Genomic DNA, 22,750 nt, shown 5'->3' with positions numbered 1-22,750 from the left:
TTTTTGTTGTAAGATTTACTACATTTGGGCTTCGCCAATTCGGCTGCCATATTGACTTGTGATGCTTCTGCTATTTAGACAATTGTTGTTTTTGTAGAACAATGCTTCAATTTTTTGTGGTGACATATTCACATGTGTACGCATATGTATGTTTGTATACTTGTGCATTATTTGTTCGGAAGTGTATACAAATATATGTACATATAAGTATATAAGAATATATGAACATGCAGATCAATGCGCGCACATGTAATATATTGATAAGTGATAAAATCATGATATGAATTTCTGAACGCGCACATGCGTATACATGCAATCATATGAGCAGATAATGAGATTAATATGATAGACGATGTATTTATACACACATATATTGTTGTGATAAATTCAATTTCTATTACTAAGAAATAATACAAAAATATTTATTAGTATAATATATTATGTAAAAATCAAATAAAATTATTAAATATTTAAGTCCAAATTGACTGTAAATAGTACTATGCATTCATATAAAATTATACTCATATCATAATTATATTTACATGTCAATATTGAATTGCCGACGGCAAAACGCAAAAGCATACATTCATACATATGTATGTATTTGCATATGTATCACACACAAGCGATCCTCTAGTTGAAAGCTAACATGAAGCATGAAAATATCACAATGCTGTTGTTGGGAGTATCATAAGGAGCATGCATGCATACGTATATTAGGCTTAGAAAAAATCTAACTACTTGTATATAGTATACAAAAGCATACAGGATTTTTTCCGCCAACCAAAAGTCACCTGCATATAAATACACATGTATGTATATTGCCCTGCATTGGCTCTCTTATTTACATTTACATGTTATTCTCATAGACTCTAAAAACCCCTTAATCGCTGTTAAATGTGGTGAAACTCGCTCATAACTTGTCTGTGGTGAGACTCTTCCATCTCTGCCGAGTTAGCCAAAAATATTTTTACGTTATTCGCGCCGTGAATCTTCTCTATATTAAACGTTCTCTGAAGAAGTTTTACTTCAAAAATTTGGGGACAATCGGATGATGGGAAGACGGCGCACATTGGGATATCTGTGGCCGAAATTCAAAAATTTCGTGTTGTCTGATTTGAATGAAAATTTCACAGTTTGTTAGCAACTATCTATACATTATTTTCCCAAAGTATTAGGATTCTATCTGCATTAGTTTTTTGTCCAGAAATACCCAAAGTTGGTGAATGTAGAGAAAATCAAAATTAGCAAAAAATTTACTCAAAAGTCAAATCATTGATACAATAAAACAACTATTGAAATTCAACTTTGTTATTATTTTTCATTTGTAATATGTATCAAAGAAAAAATTGCTTCAAAATCCATTGAAAAAAATAATGCATAAAAAATTTTGTGGAACAACATAATTTGGACGTCAAAATTTCAATGTTCTTCAAATTCAAAGTGGTGCATCTTTTTAGCGCTGTCTACCGCTGTCGACATACATATACCGAATTAAAGCCTGAAGTCTCAGCTAAACGATAAAAAAAAAATTCAGCTGCCCCAAATTGCCCCCCTTGAAAAAAACAATGTCAGAATGTCTCGAAGATGTAAAAAAGTTGCTAAAAGAGACTTGATAAAAGAGAATTTAGTTGTATGGGAGGTGGGCGTAAAAGTGGGCGGATATTATTGAAATTTAACACCAACATATATAATGTCATAAAAATGCTATGTACCAAAAATCAGTGCTGTAGGTCAAAAATTAAGTTTCACCTTATATGGGAGGTGGGCGTAAAATAAAATTTTTTAAAAAAATGTTTTCATTTTTTTCTTGATTGGAATCCATAACAATGATGTACCAAATGTCATTGTCCTGCGACAACTCCTTATAATTTTAGCCACAGTATGCACTAGCAGAAACCTATGTGCGGCGCGGGAACGTTTTAAAATTAAAAATTGCCTTACTATAGGAAAAAACAAGTTTTATGTATTCAAGTATCAATTTTTCTTTTAGTGTATTATTTTTCTCCAATTTTTTGCATTATATTAACTTAGAACTACTACTTAAGGGAAATATTTTTGTTCATATAAATTTATTTAATACATCTGGAAATATTAAAACTTAAATTAATTCTGATTTTTTATAGGACTTATATTTTTTTTGTATTCTTCAACAACTTGAAGGAGGAACTGTTTTTCTTCTTCTTTATGAAAAAGTTGGTTGACAACCTGTACTTCATAAAAACTGTTAAAGTTCTTTTGGATACAAATTCGCTTAAATCCGAATTGCCTAAGTCACTTAATTTTTTTGTTTTGCGATTGTTTTGTAGTTTATTAGCTGGCTCTTCTGATTTTAAATTTTTTACCATTTTTTTCTTAACAACTACAGAAACATTGAAATCAAAGAAAGCCATTGCGACGTTTTCCTTTGACAAATACCACATGTGTTGTTGCATTTTTCTCAGCAATTCCGGAGAATTACTTGGGTTCACTTTTTCATAATTAATACATTCTTTTACAAAGTTTAAATCATGCAGGGGAGAGGTAATTGCATTAGAGCAGTGGTTCCCAAACTTATTTTGTCCACCGCCCACTTTGAAAATAAATATTTTTTTAGCGCCCCTATTTTTTCACCTATTTAAAAACCACTATAACTTCAAATTAATTATTGTCACCTATATATGTATATTAACGGAGAATTCTAAACGAAACTTTTACTTTAACCAGCAACTTGAAACCTGAGCGCAGTACGTAACATACAACGGCGCTAAGGTCTCAAGTTAACTCTTACGGGCTCCACCTGCCAATAAGAATGATTATTGAAACACAACTTTATAGTATTAAAACATAGAATCTTTTATTAAAAATAGAACTAAAATAATCGATCCATATATAAAAACTAATGTGAGGGATGAATCTGATGCTGTTTAATAAGTTTGTTAATATCAGGTTCCAATTTAATCAAGAACAGTCGCAAGTCGCCACGTTCGGTAACAAGCAAACGATTTCAATTTTTTGCAAGCAGTGTTGTCACAGCTCTAAATCCACGTTCACACAAATATGACGATGGGAATGCTATCAAGAATCGTTGAACGATTGACCACAATCCAGGGTACAATTGCGAGATCGGTTTTTGTAGCCAAAATTCTTGGTAACCATTTTTGAACTTGATTTTTATTTCCTTGTTTGTTGTCAATTCTATAAGTTCTTCTTCCAGCTGAGGTGGCATTGCTGTGTTGACATTTGAAAACGGATCCAACACCCAGTCTGGTATTTCCAAGTTCAAAATGTCCTGGTATCGTTCGGTGAAGTGTTGGCAGTAGGCAAACAATTCGTCGTTACTACATGATACTGATAAATTCGGAAAATTTTGAAACTCACGTCTGCCCAGTTTTTTTTGTGTAAAAGCAGTTTGGCAGCGAAAGCAGCAACGACGTTTTTTGTTTTAATTAAATTTAGTTTATCGCCTTGCAGTTGGAGATTCATGTCGTTGAACAATTTATACAGGTCTGTCATGTAAGCTATATCATTCTTTGATGTTATGAGCTTGTCTTAAAATTCTGTGTCTTTAGTTTCCAAGAACTCTATAACAGAGTAAAACAGGTTGTAGAATCGAGTCAGACAATTGAAATCCTTCTCATTAGTAACACAAAGCTGATGAAATAATCTATCATTCAAAAAGCTGTTGCGGATTTTATTGACTGCTTTGATGACATATTGCAGTGATTGATATAGTTTTTCACTTAAGTTTCTAGCAACTAAATGTTATCTATGAATAACGCAATGTACACCAAGGACATATGGAATTTTAATAGCCGGAGCGCCATCCGTAGCAATTGAAATAATATTTTTCAAAGGAATCTCTTTCTTATCGCAAAACTTTTCCAATATATTGAATATGGTTTCGCCTTTTGTATCGGTCTCTAAATTTCTAGCAAATAATAGTTCTTCACATATTTTCTCATCTTTAATAAACCTCATGGAAGGCAACAACAATGCTTCATTAGTTGGTATAGTGGACTCATCGAGCTGAATTGAGAATTGGCTTGTTCTCAGGTGATCGCACAATGATTCTTCAATGTTTTCAGCCATTTCATAAATCCGTCTTTGCACAGAATTATTACTCAAAGGAATTTTTCGGACAATATAGTTCAAAAGCTCAAAACGTGCGCATCAGCTACCTACCCGACGTCATTTCGCAAGTGATAAAATAAATTTTTCAAGAGCTCAAAGCATGCGCTACATCAGCTCGAACCTACCTACCCTACACCTTTGCGCAAATTATTATATTATGATAGCAAATGCCCACATACACATTTGGCAATGGCAATAGCAATACGTTTGACGGTTAGTATTCTGTCGGGATGCCCCGTTATGAATGAGCGTCCGATTGACATGATTTTCATTTTTTCTATATTCAATAAAATAGGACAGATATATGAACTACGCGGAGAGAAATATAGAACCGAGTTTGAGCAATCTTTTAATTCATATTAGTTGATGTTCACAAGTTTTTGTTGAGAGCCGAGAGCTCATGTAGTCGTTGTCTAAGAGGCCTCCTAGCTAAATAAAATTACAAATAACCCCCCAGGCCTCTACACAATAGGGTGGGTCGATTCCGGACTTTTTTCGATTCGGTATTTCTAATAGTGCGGAAAAGTTGCCTTAGTACTACCTGATTCCAATGCAACTTTTTGTTTTGAGATCGGATTGCATCTTCAATCCGAACCTCGGCCTTGAAATTTCGGAAATTCGCCTAAAATCGTGAAATTGTCTACCTAGCACCTGAAATACGCATCTCATGGCAAAATGTATAAAACAAAAGTTATTTGTCACGTCATTTGCAACCGAAATGGTGATCATGGCCGTAGAACGAACCGTTCCCGAGATACGAGCGAAAAGGCGGCGCGCCACAGCGCAAGGTGAAAATCGGCTTGCGGCCACACTTCTTGACGTTGATTTCGCCGAGTGCTATCACTCACATTCATTCACCTACGCCAAAGGACACGTTCGGATAGATCTCCACACAAATATTTTTTCATCGAGTTCCTTCACTCTTGTCGGTGATTTCGCCGAGTTCTATCACTTACATTCATTTCCCTGCGCCATACGACACGTTCGGACTGGTCTCCACATAAATATTTTTTCATCGAGTTCCTTCACTCTTGTCGTTGATTTCGCCAGGTGCTATCACTTATATTCTCTCAACAAAACACAGAACTCAAAATGTCTGTATCTAAATTTAAATTTAGACAGAAATGTCCTGTGTTTGGCATATATCCGTACAATCTCTCTGAGTCCCAGTTACCTACTTACCAGGATGTTCTTTTGTGTTATCAGTTTGAAAGATTTGGTATAGGGCGACTCCGAGGCGACAACTATGAACCTAGGAGTAAAGAGGTTACAGAAATAGTTGCAAAAAAGGTTGAAAATACTTTCAAAAAGTCATCTATTCCGATAGTTTCACACACCAGAGTTGTACAAATGCTCACCACATACCATAAGAAAATGTTTTTAAGGAACCCAATAGGTTTGAGCTCTAAAAGAGACGATTTTGTCTCTTCTGCCGGAAAATTATTTGACATCGCTGCTTGTAAATGCATTTATTTTTCTTCTTGCACTTGTCCAAAGGAAAGGAAAGTTCCTATCAATGAACAACCATTTCTCTAGGACCAGAGAACCACAAGAATTGGTCGCATTGGAAGTGTTGATCTACCTGAAACAAAAAAGATTACAAAGAAAAATGAACGTAAAGAAAAGCTTTCAAAACGTCATTCAACATCAGCACTTACCAGAAAAGTATCAGCTAGAACACGTGACCATTCAGATCAGCCAGACTCTCATACAGACGACAACAATGTAGGCGCGTCGCACATTGATTCTTCGAAAAACGATGCTGATGATGAATTTTCTCTTCCATTCTCTAAAACCAAACAAAACACACTAGTATTAGAACACACTGCTTTAGCTGCCCAAAGATTTGGAGTAAGTGATAGAGCAGCGGCCTTGATTGTTTCATCTGCTTTTCTGGATGCCAAAAAAGCAGGTTTGATAACAGAGGATCAGGCTAGCTTTGTCACTGACAAATGCAAGATTAGTCGGGCAAAAAAAAGTGTTGGAGTTAACCTCCAAAACACCGAAACTATTGACTCTGTATATGGGCTGTATTTTGACGACCGCAAAGACAATACACTTACACAAGTCAGCGAAGGTGAAAGGTACTACCGCGACACTGTCAAAGAGGAACATATTTCTCTTATAGCGGAACCTGGTTGTCATTACTTTGGCCACGTCACCTCTCCTTCCGGGTCAGCTGAGGATGAGACGCAAGTTATATGGCAACATTTACAAGACAATTCAGTTGATGTGGAACATCTAGAAGTTGTCGGTGCTGATGGCACCAACACGAACACAGGTTGGAAAGGTGGAATCATTCGGAAACTAGAAGAAAGAATAGGTAGGCCATTACAGTGGGTTGTTTGTCTTCTACATTTCAACGAACTTCCATTCCGTGCTCTTTTCGAACACATAGATGGTGTCTCAAAGAGTCCAAATACATTCTCTGGCGACATAGGTAAACTGCTCCCTTATTGTGAGAAGTTGCCTGTTGTCAAATTTGAAAGTTTTCCATCCTGCCTTACCTTCTGAGGTTATTAATCCGACCCAACTTAGCACAGACCAAGCTTATCTCTATAAAATATCAGAAGCTGTTATTTCCGGTCAATGTTCCTCAGATTTACCGTCGATGCATCCAGGTAACATGTGCAAATCTCGCTGGCTCACCTGTGCAAATAGAATTCTGAGATTATACATTTCTACTGACAAACCAACAAAGGAAATAAAGATTTTGGTCAAGTACAAACTTACAGTTTACTCACCTTTGTGGTTCTCAATAAGATTCAACAGTTCAATCAAAGATGGCTCGCGCCTTCTCTATGCTGCAATTCAAAGGTCGAGATACTCACCCGCTAAACTGCGCAAGGTTGTCGATTCATCCATTCAACAGAATGCTTTCTTTGCTCTTCCAGAAAACATTCTCCTTAGTATGATGACTGACGAACGGATAGAAGTCAGAAAGTTGGCCCTTGACCGTCTTATGGCAGCCAGAGAAGCAGAGTCTGACACCATAAATGGAAGAGTTAGATGTAATAAAGTGCCAAAGCTGAATTTCAAAGCTAATACTTATTACGACATGATTAACTGGAAGACTATTACCTTGACTGTTCCACCAGTTCTTTGTTCAGTTTCTAACGAAGAACTCATAAAAGGGCTGTCGGGAGACACTGCAGAGGTATGGAAATTTAATGAATTCCCCTCTCACACCGTGGCAGTCGAGAGAATCGTCAAACTGGTGACAGAGGCATCTTCTAAAGTTATTGGCCCCCAATTTCGTGATCTTTTTATACGCTCTACACTGAAATCTAGGCAACAAGTGCCAAAGTTTAGTACAAAATCTGATTTTATCAATAAATTTGACACAGATTCAGACTAAAACAAGCCTGACATATGGTTGGTTGGTTGGGTTGGGCTTGGGAGGAACCCGAAGAGCAGCTACCTCCACGCGGTGGGTTCTGGGTGACCAATACAGGTTAGCTGAGAGCTGCAACAATTTTGACCTTGCGCTGTGGCGCGCCGTCTTTTCGCTTGTATCTCGGGAACGGTTTGTCCTACGGCCATGATCACATATACCATCTCGGTAGCAAATGACGTGACAAATAACTTTTGTTTTACACATTTTGCCATGAGATGCGTATTTCAGGAGCGATTTTCACGATTTTAGCCGAATTTCCGAAATTTCAAGGCCGGAGTTGGGGTTGAAGATGCAATCCGATCTCAAAACAAAAAGTTGCATTGGAATCAGGAAGTACTTAGGCAACTTTTCCGCACTATTAGAAATACCGAATCGAAAAAATTCCGGAATCGACTCACCCTACTACACAACGCACAGTGGGTAAAAGGCGGAAAAAATATGTAATTTTTAACTATCTAATTTTAACAAAATTTCATTCCAGTAGTGTTTCTAGACAATGAATACGGTTTAATTTATTACGTATTTGCGAATTGACATTTCATTGACATAACAACGTATTTTTAAAGTCAAATAAAAATAGAACTCTTGAAAATTGTGAAAAATATTCAGCCCTATCACGCAATCCATCGTAGCAAAGCTACGAATACGAATGTCCGCTACGAATACGAACAATTTGCTATCATTGAATTCATGTGAATTCGAAACTTTTGTTGCCAGACTTAATTTAGAATTTTGACATTTCGAAATCAGCTGTGTAGAAGAAAAAATAAAAATTAGGATTAATAAAAGTGGAAACGTTTATATTGAAATTGATTTTACGAACAAAAAATATGTATTCGCTAACGTTTTCATTTATGTTGCTTGAGGAAGAACGTGAGAGAAGTCGGCGTGATATAAAAATTCACCGAAAATCACTGAGGGACAGGAGTAACCCTTTCGATGTGGACGAAACAATGTACAGTTCATAAATCCATAAAAATTCATTGTTAAATTTTATTAAAATTATTTTTCTAAAACAGGTTTATTAAAAACTATCGCTTAAATAAGGCGGCCTTTACGTATGTCCTCGATGTTCTAGAGAGGAATGCAAGTTCTTCAAGATCGTCGTCTATATCTTTACTTCATCGATTGTCTTCAGTTTTACGGTTTTTAGTTGAAGGAGGCTATCAGCATGGAGTGGGTAAAGACTTCGATATTCCAATGGCTCAGTCAACATTTTGTTGCATCTTAAAAGAAGTATTGGGATTGCTTCAGTCTCATTTGTGCCCTCAGTGGATAAACCTCGATTTAAGTGATGTTGAAAAAAGGGAAGCGAAAAAGGATTTTTTTTCAGAAATATGGATTTCCAGGCGCGATTTTATGTGTAGACGGGACACTTATTAAAATCGTTGCCCCAACTAAAGATAAGTTTCTCTATTATAACCGCAAAGGATACTTTAGTATCAATGCCATGATTGTAAGTTTGGTGACAAATTCGCATTTCAAACATCTTAATCAATGTTTTGCAGATATGTGACAATAAAATGAAAATACGTTATGTGAATGTTCAGTTTCCTGGCAGCAATCATGACTCTCACATATGGAAATTTATTTCTCCGTTAGCACAAACCTGTCGTACAAAAATTCCGCTAAACTTAAAAATTTTCCGTTCCGAGTGAATTCAGTGATCGCAACTCTACGAATTTCGAACTTACTTTCGGAACTGTTCGAATTGCATGATAGCAGTTTCGTAACTTTCCCGAAAAAACACTCTACGATGGATTGCGTGATAGGGCTGATTGAGAAAAATATGAGAACAGACGTATGGGGGTTCGACGTTTTATGCAATAAGAAGTGACTTTAAAGCCTATCCAAATATATATTATAATATATTATAAAATAATTATTTTCATTTCATAGGCCTAATTTATGTCAATTTTGACAAAGTTTTAAAATAAAACCATTTTTTAAACACTTTTACATAAAAATTATAGTTTTGACTATTAGCTACATGTACCTACATAGTCTAGTTAGTCCTAATATTTTATGTACACTTTAAGGGATTTGATAACGAAAAAATGAACTGCGGATACGTGCGAATAAGGATCAAAGATAGCTATAACATTGTCTGTTGCATTTTCATTTTTTTTTTCGTTGTTTTGTTAGTTTTTTTGATTGTTCGGTTTGCTGCTTAGTTGTTATTTTTTGGAGTTGTCTCTCGTTATACAACAACAACAAAATACTAGTTTAGATGCCTTATATTATTTGAGCTAATTACACAGTACAACAGCTAATCTGGGGGGTGAGAAATTCCAAGTCAGGGTGATCGTACTAGGTCAGTATAGTAAAACCCTCAAAGGATTTAGCGTTCGTATGTGTCGTATGTGATACCGAGCGAAGTGCAAACGGGTGAAAAAAAATTAACAAAACACGAAATTTTGAAATGGCAAAAGAAATAAAACATTGTGATATTGCAGAAATTTAAAATAATATTAAATAAAATCAATATTCAAGCAGCAATAGATCCTCAAAAATTTGAAATTTATTGCATGAAAACTGCGAGGTTATATATCAGCCTTTATAAATTTTACTATATGCCAATGACGGTACATAAAGTTTTAATGCATGGAAGTAAAATTGTTTCATCCTCTATTTTACCATTGGGCATGCTATCAGATGAGGCTCACGAAGCTCGCAATAAAGATTACAAGAAATATAGGCTTAATCATTCTAGAAAATGCGACAGAATTTCTACAAATCAAGATGTAATGTACTTGCTTTTAGCTTCATCGGATCCTTTTATTAATGGTTTCAGAACAAATCTCAAAAATAAAACTTTAGAATTGGACGATGATGTTAAAAAATTACTTGTTGAATAAATAATTAATAATATATGATCATTTTTGAATATTTATTGGTTATGTTATATGGGAGGTGGGCGTAGTTATGGGCGAACATGTTTCATTTTTAGAGAAATAATAATTTTTATTGTTTCAAATCCGTTTGACAATTTTTAACAGTCTAGCTATGATAACAGCGAAAATATTGCAACTTTTGTGATTATATTATATGGAAGATGGGCGTAATTGTGGGCGGATTTGCTTTATTTTTTCTGGACAAGCTTATATTTACAAAATATTACACTGTAGAAAATTTTGTTACTGTAGGATGATTTTTGATTTTTATGTTATATGGGAGGTGGGCGTGGTTGTGGGCGGATTTTAACAAATTTTTTTTTTTTCATCTAATTTGGCAATATGAGAGATGTGTGCCAAATTTCAAAGCCCTACCTCGATTCCTTCTATTTTTTGCCGCGGCTTGTATGAAGCGGCACCACTGTGCAACGCCCCTATTTTCTTTGTGGGTCTCTTACCGCCCCCCTTGACACCTGCAGCGCCCACAAGGGGGCGTTATCGCCCACTTTGGGAAACACTGCATTAGAGCATTTGTACCAAGCACTTATATATAAACGCACTAAAAAAACGCAAATGTGACCTAAACCTTTTAATTCAGCTTTACTCAAGTGAAATTGATCACGAAAAAGAAATATTTTCAAGGAATATATTCCCTTTGACATCCAACGTGCATGACTTGTAACTCCGGGTGTTTTAAATTTACCACCATTGTCACCAAGAAATGTAAGTACTAGACGTAAAAATTCTTCGTAGTCAGCACGAACAAAAGTTTTTTGTAATTGTGAATGATAAAATTGTTTGATGTCATTGCAGATGCCATCAATTATATGAGATTTTATATCTTCACAGTCGAGCCCACTCTTAAATGATGAAGTGTCAATATTTGGTCAGGCTTTGGCAAATCTCTCGAAAATTGAGACTTCTGGTGCTTGAGTCACTTTGAAATGCAGGTCGAATACACTACGCAAGTATATTTCTAGAATGTGTTGATGGCATGGTAACGTCAACAAATTTCTTCCTAACATGCGTTGCAATTGAGCGCATGCTCCATTCATTGGACCAGTATTAGTGGACGTGGTATCAAAAGACATGCCTTCTACGCGATCTAAAATATTCCATTTACTAACAAAAACGGCTGTAGCTATATTTTTACCAGTGGCAGATACAAGTTTTGGAGCGCCTAGAAATTTGGATTCGCCATTATAACTAACAAGCACTGCAATTCGCTCAACTTTTATTTTTCCAATTAGATCTGGCAATACTTTACCATCCCAGTGGACGACCATTGCTTGTGTATCACTTAGCTAGAATAGAATATTATTAGTATTTAAATAACCTATACTTATATTTTCAATCATGGTATACTTTGTCAATAAAACTCTCTTGAATCCTCTGTGTTTCTTTTCTGCGATGCTCTTCCCTCAGTCTATGGAGAGTAGAACGATTGACTACCAAGTCCCTAGTGCAATGGCCCAATGCTTCTGCAGTCGCCATCAGAATGTGCATCGCCTTTCCATCGCTTACTTTGGCGCTATCAAGTGCTGAAAGCAATCGCGGTGTGATGAAATGTTTTCTTCCCCTGTTAATACAAGTTGAAGCAGTTTGTTTTGTATTTTTTTCACATTGGTTTCCGCTACTTCAGGCTCACTGTCACCAATATCTTCTTCATAGTCCATACCAAAATTGTCTTTGAGTTCACCTACACAATATCATTTGACCATTATAAATAAAATTAATTTCATTTGATAAACTTACGATTCACTTCCGACATTTGTTGATGTTTCCTTTTTCTAGACATTTCTTTCTCAATGCGGCGATCTGTTCAGTTTTGTCGCCGATACAATACCATGTCAGCACCGACCATGCTACCAGGGCGACCTTTTTGCCTTTGTAGAATCAAAAATTCCTTGTCTTCGCTAATACGCATGTTTTATTAGGCATCTCATGAGCAATGTCAAACAAATTATCCAATTCTGCAGAAAAGTCTTCAACAATTTTTTTCTAATCATCGGATCTCTTATTTGGTACGGTTTTTTGAATCTTCTGCCATAATTTGTACAGAGATACTAATTTATCGACACACCTAGCTACATCTTTTGTCGGAATTCGAGCTTGTTGCCAAAATATTAATACAGCATTTATTGTTAATTTTGCACTTTCTCTCAATTGCCGATACACAAATCTAATGTTATAAAATAGTAATTGCAGTATTTGTTTGTTCGATGGTAGTTTAGCACCTGTTATCTGATGAGAAATTCTTCCAATTAGTTCAATATTCACAACTTGTTCAGAACGTTGTCGTGTTTGCATATGTAATGTACTCGCAGTTGCTGGTAATTCACTCATTTCTTTTTTTTTTATTAAATAATCACAATTTCGCACAAATTAACACATCTGATTTCAAATGCCAAACAAACGAGAGTGACAATTATTGAAAAAAGAACACAGTCCATTTACTGTTTTATTTCGCTGCCCAAAAATACCGTTACCAAAGTCTGCAGTCGTTCGTTTTTTATTTTTGCAAATATTGCTGGTTCATGTTGCAAAAATAAAGCAATCGACAGTTACGACGATGGTGCGATAAAAAAATATTATTTACCGTTTTTTCACTCGAAATAAGAACAAAATATTATTAAAATTATTCTTTATATCGTGCTGGTTGAGACATATTAAAGCATACATTCTCATTTAATAAATACACTAAAAGAAAAATCGATACTTGAATACATAAAACTTGTTTTTTCCTATAGGAAGGCAATTTTTAATTTTAAAACATTTCCGCGCCGTCTTCCCATCATCCGATTGTCCCCAATTTTTTTAAACATTTTTACATAAAAAGGAAAGAAATTAGCCCATTCTGTTAACTTAAAACACTATATCAAAAATCTCCATATAACGTAGAACACCTCTATTGTATACACAACGTATCGAATAACGAACGCGTATTTCGTTTTCCTTATTAAAATCTTGTATTTTTGTTGTATACGCAATGTATTAACTAACGAACGAGTGTTTCGTTTTTCTTATTCCTAATATATAGTTGTGCTATTAATTTGTTTTGTTTTCTTTCTATTTTATTTATTGCTTCGCACTCGTTAGTTTATACTTGCGTATACAGGCGATAATGAGAGAACGCAAAAGGTTAATGGCCTTTGAGTCTGCACGATATGTGCATAGGTTATACTCGTATGCTTAAAATCCTGCTTGCTTGTATATTAACAAGGACAATGGGTATTGCTGAAAATGTGCCGATTTGGTCTTTGAATATAGAATATAAAATTAAATGCTCATATGCGCTTTGGCTTCCAATTCTTGGTTTTTTGTTATTTTTTTCGTATATACATATTTGTAATTATTTTTTTTGTTAATAGAATGGAATTTTTTCCTTATTAAACGGTTGCATTTACCGCACCGAATTTTTTTCCCGAAATATTTAAATTGTAAATTAAAATTTAATTTAATGTACCCTATGTACGTTATATGTACATATGTTTGTATATACCGGCATAGACAAATTATATGCCGTGTGTATGTGTGTATATTATTTTGCCGTACGAATAACGCGGGATGAGAAAATGGCAAAGGGCAGGTATGCACTTTTAGTACAAATGCAAATTTGTGGAATTTAATGATATTTTAATTTGTTGATACATACATATGAGTGTATGTTAATTTTTTTTTTTTTATCAACTTTAGTAATATACTAGCTGACCCCGCAGCCGTTGTCCTGCGTAAAATTATGTATTTTGAAATTAAAAGAAAGTTAAATTAATCATTTAATTTTTTTTTTCAATGTAAGCAGCTTTATAAACAACGTTTTTTGGTTTCTGTTCCGGCGTTCAGAAAAGATGGTTTTCCAACTCGTGAGCACGCCACGGCCGTGTGAAAAACACAGCATTTCCTTATTTATGCCGGAATACGTTTGAACTGAAATGGAAAATCGTTAGAACTCAAACGAATTCGTAGAATCAAGCATTCTCCCCCTTGTATTCGGCGCATGAAGATTGCAAAACATAATAACGACGGGCTTTGAGACGCAAATGATGCGGTGGCATACCAAGCCTGTCCAAAGAATTCAGAAATACCACTGGATAATTCACGGTGTCGTATTCATTGTCAAGACGATCGATCGATTTGTATGAGCGCAAGTCTCCCGGAATTTGACTTTGAATCTTTCAGTTTAAGTCAACAACATCGGTATTTTTGGCAGCTAACATTGCGCGTGCACTCAAGGAATCGTAGATACGATAATTTAGCCAATGTCCGAACATTTGTGATGAGTTCATCTTTCGTGAATTGATATCGAGCCACCGGAAGTATCAACCGAAATTGTACCATTTCCAATTTTTAGCGAAGACGATGTAAAATGTCTTTGGCAATGTCGATGTTTATATCGAAAAGTATGCGAACTTCATTCCAGTGATTAACGTGTTCCAGCAAATGTAATTGCTGGCTTACTTCTCCAAAACTTGCACACATCGAACTATACACAGTAAGAAATGACTCAAATATAGTTGAACCGCGTACATTAATCATACGCGTACATAAACAATCGTCGTTTTTCGGGTGGATTGTGTAAATTTGTCCTAATGCATTAGACACCTGGATGTCAATCTACTGGTTGGCCTTGCTTTCTGCGTAACTATTTCTTCGACGATGCATTCCATGTATGATATCAAGGTATTTCCGAATAGAGCAATATTCTCACAAACGGATCACTGACGAAAGTTGAGAAATAACTCGACAATGTCAATTTTGTTGCTGGCGATGTTTCCACTGGCTATACTGTATTCTCTGGGTTGAAATACACCTTTTGCCCATTCTCTAAATTAACTGTGAGACGCACAACAGTCGGAAAACGTTTATGAATTGCAAAAGTAAATATCCTAGAAAGCGCTTTATTGCAGTTCACGAATCGACCGTATCGTTCAAGACCAATAATCGCCATATTGCCTCCTTTGGTGACGTACTTACAAACGTATTTTATCGATTTCACCAAACTGCAATACTAAACACTGATATGAGTTTTGAATATGAATTAGACAATAATGGTGAATATAGTACGATCCATGTGTTGTCAACATTCACTCTTCTAAGTTGAATGCTGAATGTTCTGTTATCTGGTGAGCGACGCCGATAGAGTTGATATCCATCATTTCCAGTTTGTGTTTCCGAAAGAAAAGCACGTGGATACTGTTTCGTGCATTTATTGTCAGACATACAAACCGAAAAGGGATTGTAGTGTCCGCAAGGTCCATGAACCATATTGGTTTCCACCACTTCATATAATACTGGATCTTTCTCTACATCAGGATTTTCCGGAGAAATGATTTCATCAATTAGATCTGGTGTAACCATCATCCACCATCCAAAAAAGAATGTGTGCATGCTGAAAACCTCTATTTTGCCACTCAACAGAGTACATCTAGCATCCAACAGCACCATATATATGTACGTTGCTTCAAGATAAAGTCAATCAAACATCGCAGCTGTTGTTTGAAAAGTCGTGCTGTGATGATCGCTTGCTGATTGACCGCGATCCATAATTCCGCACGTACTCGTATGTCACCGCATCCTGGGAGTACTTCTTGCCTTGCCTTGCCTTGGGCTGCCATACGTTGATGGCAAAACGAAGACCGAGCGACCTCTTCGTGGCTTCGTAACAAATTTCAATCTGCAATTGACCTCTTTGTGTGAAACACACGTAAAGTTTTCTCTGAATAATTTTCAATAATTTTTCTTTTGAATAGCCGGAATAAAAAAGCAAGCGACCGAAATTAAACTATTCAAATAATTTACAAATCAAAATATTGAAAAACCAAACAAACAAAAATTGAAAAAAAAAATTGTATGGAAAAAAGTTACTATTTGGAATTATCCAATTTTATCGAGTTTTCATTGTTTTATATATATAGATAATGTATTAAATCAAATTGAATTACAATAACTAACGAAAGCCGATAAAAGCTTAAGAAAATGCCCATATTTATGTTACTAAACTCAAGTCACATATGTCTTTGCATCTTGCGTGGGTTGCCAACTGTGCATATGCATGCAGCTGTCAAAAGTTGATGCACACAACGCCATCTACTGGCAATACAGCATTTAAAATCATGTTCGTTTTTATTTCCTTTTTAAAATCGTATTTGAAAATTTATTTTCTTTATAATTTTTTTTTCGGAAAATTTTCCAGAATTTTCTTAAGTATTCTCCTTGTTTGGGCGGAGACCTGTCCGAATTGGTGGTAATCACCGAAATCGGTCCAGGCGTTCTCCAGTTATAAGCGTAGTAACTAACGTCACTTTCTTTTATATATATGACCCCGCAGCCGTTGTCCTGCGCGAAATTATGTGTTTTGAAATGAAAAGACAAAAATTCATATCTTATTGATAATCATTTATTTGCTATTTGTCTACATTTTTCTTCAATGTAACGCAGCTTGATAAAAAAAATTTTTTTGTTTCTGTTTCAGTGCGTAAATGTACAGAGAAGATGGTTTTCCAACTCTTGAGCACGCCACGTATATCTGGCCGTGTGAAAAACATAGCATTTCCAAATGTATGCCACCCACTATGCGACTATTCTGTTGATCGTCATTTTAAATTCAATTTTCACTGGAAACGGAATACTTTTGAACCGAATTGGCAAATCGTTAGAACTCAAAAGAAATCCATAGAATCAAGCATTCTGTCCCTTATATTTGATAGGTGCATCACAATCAGATTGCGATGATGCGGTGGCATACCAGGCCTCTCCAAAGAATTTACAAATTCCACTGGTAATTCACGGTGTCGTCTTCATTGTCAGACGATCGATCGATTTGTATGATTGCAAGTCTCCTGGAATTTGACTTTGAATTTTCCAGTTTAAGTCAACAACATAGGTATTTGTGGCAGCTAAAATTTCTCGTACACTCAAGGAATCGTACTTACGACAGTTTGGCCAATGTTCGTATAAACATTCGTGATGAGTCCATCTTTCGTGAATTGATAAACGGCATATGGGATTGATATCAGACCATGGGAAGTATCAATCAGTATTGACCCATTTCCAATTCTTAGCGTATGCAATGTAAAATGTCTTCGGCAATGTAATTTTTGGTCGTATCCCATAACGCGGATTTGAAGGCTGATCATCGCGAAATGTGTGTGAACTTCAGTGGCATTCGTTTTTCGGGTGGATTGTGTAAGTTCATTCTAATGCATTAGTTGAGAACACACCTGGATGTCCATCTACTGGATGACCCTGCTTCCTGCGTAACAATTTCTTCGATGATGCATCCCATGTATAATATCAACGTATTTCGAATAGGGCAATGTTCTCGCAAACGGATCACTGACGGAAGTTGAGAAAAAACTCGCTAATGTTAATTTTGTTGCTGGTGGTGTTTCTGTTGACTGTACTGTATTCTCTGGGTTGAAATTGACTCTTTGGTCATTCCCCAAATTAACTTCGAGACGCACAACAGTCGGAAAACGTTCATGAATTTCAAAAGAAATATCTTACAAAGCACTTTATTTCAGTTCACGTATCGACCGTGTCGTTTAAAACCAATAACCGCCATGTTGCTTCCTATGGTGACGTATTTACAAACGTATTTTATCGATTACACCAAACTGCAATACGCAACATTCACATGACTTTTGAATGTGAATTAGACAATAGTGGCGAATATGGTACGACCCATGTGTTGTCAACTTTGATGTGTTGTTAACTTCGATATTTACGCCGATAGAGTGGATATCCATCATTTCCAGCTTGTGTTTCAGAAAAGCACATGGATAATGTTTCGCGCATTTATTGTCAGGCATACAAACCGAAGTGTGATTGTGGTGTCCGCAAGGTCCATGAACCATGTTGGTTTTCATCACTTCATATAATACTGGATCTTTCTCTGCATCATTAATTTCCGCAGAAATGAGTTCATCAATTTGATCTGGTGTGACAACCATCCACCATCCAAAGAATATGTACTTGCGACAAACCTCTCTTTTGCCACTCAACAGAGTACATTTAGCATCTAACAGTACCACATATATGTACCTACCCTACTCCAAGATAAACTCCATGAAACATCGTAACTGTTGTTTGAAAAGTCGTGCTGTGACATCGTGACGATCGCTTGCTTATTGACCGCGATCCATAATTCCGCACGTATGTCACCGCATCCTGGGAGTACTTCTTGCCTTGCCTTGCCTTTGGCTGCCATACTTTGATGAACCGATATTAGGGCGACCTCTTCGTGGCTTCGTAACAAATTTCAATCTGCAATTGACCTCTTTGTGTGAAACGCACGTAAAGTTTTTACTGAATAATTTTTCTTTTGAATAGCCGGAATAAAAAAGCAAGCCACCGAAATTGAACTATTCAAATAATTTACAAATCAAAATATTGAAAAACAAAACAAACAAAAATTGAAAAAAAATGTTTATGGAAAAAAGATACTTTTTGGAATTACCCTAAAAAAAAAGTATTCTCCTTGTTTGGGAGGAGACCTATCCGAATTGGTGGTAATCACCGAAATCGGTCCAGGCGTTCTCTAGTTATAAGCGTAGTAACTAACATCACTTTCTTTTATAGATATTAAGCGATGTGATAAAAACTTGATCCACAGATGTCGCCTTTTTCTTTGGCATCGTTTTGTTTACTACACGTTTACGCCAATTTAAGGTTTGAATATTGGATACTGCGATGGTAGCGCCATCCATCGGTCAAACATTCCAAATTTAAAAATTGATTAAAAATGAAAAAATAATTTAAAAAACATTTTCCAGTGGACCAAATTGTAAATATAAACCATTCCCGAATCTCCTTGAACGTACACACAAAATTTCATCAAAATCGGTCCATCCGTTTAGGAGCAATTCCAAGGCAAACACACGGTCAGAAGATTTATATATACAAAGATTTATAGCAGAAAAATATTTTTTTGTTTGATGTTGATATACATTTTTTTATTTTTTTTTTGATTTTGATATAACGGTACGGAACCGTTTCGTGTTCCGTTTTCAACTATTTTTGTTTTTTTTTGTATGTATGTACATACATATGTATTTGTCACTGCACTTTGATTTCACTTGCAATAATTTTTTGTATATATATTACACTAAATTTTTGTATATGCGTATGTATGTATATGTCGCCTCACTGCACGACTGACTTACCATTTGTTACCATTCGTGCTTTTTAAAATGAAAGCCGGTTTTATCACTTTGTTCCTGTATTTCTTTCAGTATAAATTTCACTTAATTTGTATGGTGTTTCACTAATATAATAAACAAGATGAGTATTGTATTTAAACAATGATGATTCGCCCACAATAAGCGATTTAAGTAAATTTCAAAGCAAATTTCACGCAATTTGTCTGGTGTTTCACCAATATAATAAACAAGATGAGTGTTTTATTTAAATAAGGATGATCCGCACACAATAAGCGATTTAAGTAAGTTTCAAAGTATAGAGAGGGAACGCTGCGTAGCGATGGCGGGAAGCGACTTGAACTCAAAGGCGGTCGAATCTGAACTGGCGTGTGTATAGCCTGAACCTTTTTATGTTGAGTAGTGTGTTTGTGTGTGTGTTTCCTGGGCTCTCGCGTGTGGCTGGTGTTGATGTGGTGATGTCGAGGTGAGTGTGCGTGTTAGTGATAGGTGTAGGTGTAGTGTGGGGCAGGCGACTAAGGCTGATTAAGCCAATGGCAAATATTATTATTGCATTTTTCTTATATAGGGTGATTTTTTAAGAGCTTGATAACTTTTTAAAAAAAAAAAACGCATAAAATTTGCAAAATCTCATCGGTTCTTTATTTGAAACGTTAGATTGGTTCATGACATTTACTTTTTGAAGATAATTTCATTTAAATGTTGACCGCCGCTGCGTCTTAGGTGGTCCATTCGGAAAGTCCAATTTTGGGCAACTTTTTCGAGCATTTCGGCCGGAATAGCCCGAATTTCTTCGGAAATGTTGTCTTCCAAAGCTGGAATAGTTGCTGGCTTATTTCTGTAGACTTTAGACTTGACGTAGCCCCACAAAAAATAGTCTAAAGGCGTTAAATCGCATGATCTTGGTGGCCAACTTACGGGTCCATTTCTTGAGATGAATTGTTGTCCGAAGTTTTCCCTCAAAATGGCCATAGAATCGCGAGCTGTGTGGCATATAGCGCCATCTTGTTGAACCCACATGTCAACCAAGTTCAGTTCTTCCATTTTTGGCAACAAAAAGTTTGTTAGCATCGAACGATAGCGATCGCCATTCACCGTAACGTTGCGTCCAACAGCATCTTTGAAAAAATACGGTCCAATGATTCCACCAGCGTACAAACCACACCAAACAGTGCATTTTTCGGGATGCATGGGCAGTTCTTGAACGGCTTCTGGTTGCTCTTCACCCCAAATGCGGTGTCTACGCCAGTAAAGAAGAAGAAGAAGAAGAAAGTGAAATTTGGCACAAAGGATCACATTAGGGAGGGACATATTTGGACGTAATTTTTTTGGAAAATTGGGCGTGGCCCCGTGGTGAAAATCACTAAAAGTGCGTTAACCGACTAACAAAAAACGTTAGAAACACTAAATTTTACGGAAGAAATGGCAGAAGAAGCTGCACCCAAGGTTTTTTTTTTAAATTAAAAATGGGCGTGGCGTCGCCCACTTATGGACCAAAAACCATATCTCAGGAATTACTTACCGATTTCAATGAAATTCGCTATATAATATTTTCTTAACACCCTGATGATATGTACGAAATATGGACGAAATCGGTTCACAACCACCCCTTCTCCCAATATGACGCTATTTTGAATTCCATCTGATGCCTTTTCTTTATAATATATACATTAGGAACCAATGATGAAAGCGGAATAAAACTTTACACAAATACTGTATTTGAGCTGAGGTATCCCTTGTGGAAAAATTGTCGTGATCGCACTATAACTTTTGAAGGTCCCTGATATCGAACCCGAAGAACTCAAGGCCTAACCTAACCTAATTTTTAACCGAAAATATCGGTAAATCTCTCAGAATTTAATTCTAATTAATTTTACAGCAAAATAAAAAAATATGTAAATGACGGATAATGAAATCTCGAGTATCACTTTATCATGCGAGAGTATAAAATGTTCGGTGACACCCGAACTTAACCTTACATGTTTTTTATTTTTTTTTGTGTTTTGTTTTTATCTATTTATTTCGTGCACTAATGAACCAGAATAGTGCCCCTATGCTAACTTTATTGTTTTCAGTTTATTTCATATACAAATTTAACCTAAAACTTTTAATATTAAACCGGAATATTTTTAATGGGTGCTTCCACCATTGTTGATAAGGTTTTCAGTTTCACAAACTCTATTTAGGTAAGAATGATATAGTTTTTTAATTAAATCTAATTTAATCGTTGGCGTCGACAACTGATGAGTCGACGTTGCGAGTTTTCGAGAGAAAAGTTCTGCGAAAGATTTATGGTCCTTTGCGCATTTTTTTTTTTTTTTTTTTTTTTTTGCGGGTGAGGGGGTGGGAAAGGCGGTATGTGCCACTTGCAGGTCACTAAAAACCCCCCCTCTAAGGAACCGTCGCCCACCCTGGGACCGCGTTTGCATTACTTCAGGGTGGCGTTCCATTTTTCTCATTGATAGATTTACATCTGCGCACCTGCGTCCAGGTCCCGCTTTTTGATGCGTAGCAAGATTGCTGCGTATTTCTGGATAATTCTCCAGTTTGTTTCGCTCTCCAACATGACGCTGATTAAATTGTCAGTGTTTATTGGCCCGACCAGGTCTTCTACTGCGGTGCGTTCTCCTTGCGCTCCATGCAAAGAATGTGTGTTCAGCGTCATCTTCTGTCGCGTCGTTGTATAGGCATGACGGTTCTTCGACTTTTCCCATTCTGTAGAGGTACTTTTTGAAGTATCCGTGGCCGGATAACAGCTGGGTTGTGTAGAAGTCTACTTCTCCGAATTTACGACTTGTCCATAAATCTAGATCTTTTATCAGCCTGGCCGTCCATCTGCCGCGGCTTCCATTCTCCCATCTTTGTTGCCATGATGTTATCGTATCTTTCCATATTTGTTAAATTGCGCTCTTGTTATTGCCGGGTGATTTCTTTAGCTCCCACAGTTTTTTCCTTTCATCTGCTAGTAGGTCAATTGGAGCATTGCCGCTTATAACTAATATCGCGTCGCCTGATACTGTTCTGTAGGCTGATGCAACTCTGAGGGCTGCGGTGCGGTACACTCTGGCCACTGCCTTACGGCGGTTTTCTTTTTTAAGGGCGTCTGCCCAGATTTCGGCTCCGTATAATAAGACGCTGATCGTCGTGGACATTAGCAGCTTTCTCTTTCCTTGGTAGGGTCCTCCTAT

The 22,750-nt window shown here is 36.3% G+C and overlaps 1 protein-coding gene and 1 long non-coding RNA gene across 19 annotated transcripts in view; both read left to right on the top strand.

Annotated features, from left to right (window-relative positions):
* The window catches only part of LOC105233177 (zinc finger BED domain-containing protein 4), a 454,786-nt gene that overhangs the window by 94,551 nt on the left and 337,485 nt on the right, over window positions 1–22,750 (top strand). The window lies entirely within an intron of this gene.
* Window positions 254–10,381, top strand: LOC125776785 (uncharacterized). Its single transcript, XR_007421950.1, has 2 exons — window positions 254–8,966; window positions 9,019–10,381. It is a non-coding gene; the product is annotated as an uncharacterized LOC125776785 (long non-coding RNA).

This window comes from Bactrocera dorsalis, chromosome 2 (assembly GCF_023373825.1).
Source record: "Bactrocera dorsalis isolate Fly_Bdor chromosome 2, ASM2337382v1, whole genome shotgun sequence".
NCBI classification, from domain to species: domain Eukaryota; kingdom Metazoa; phylum Arthropoda; class Insecta; order Diptera; family Tephritidae; genus Bactrocera; species Bactrocera dorsalis.
This window is presented reverse-complemented; position numbering and strand designations above follow the sequence as displayed.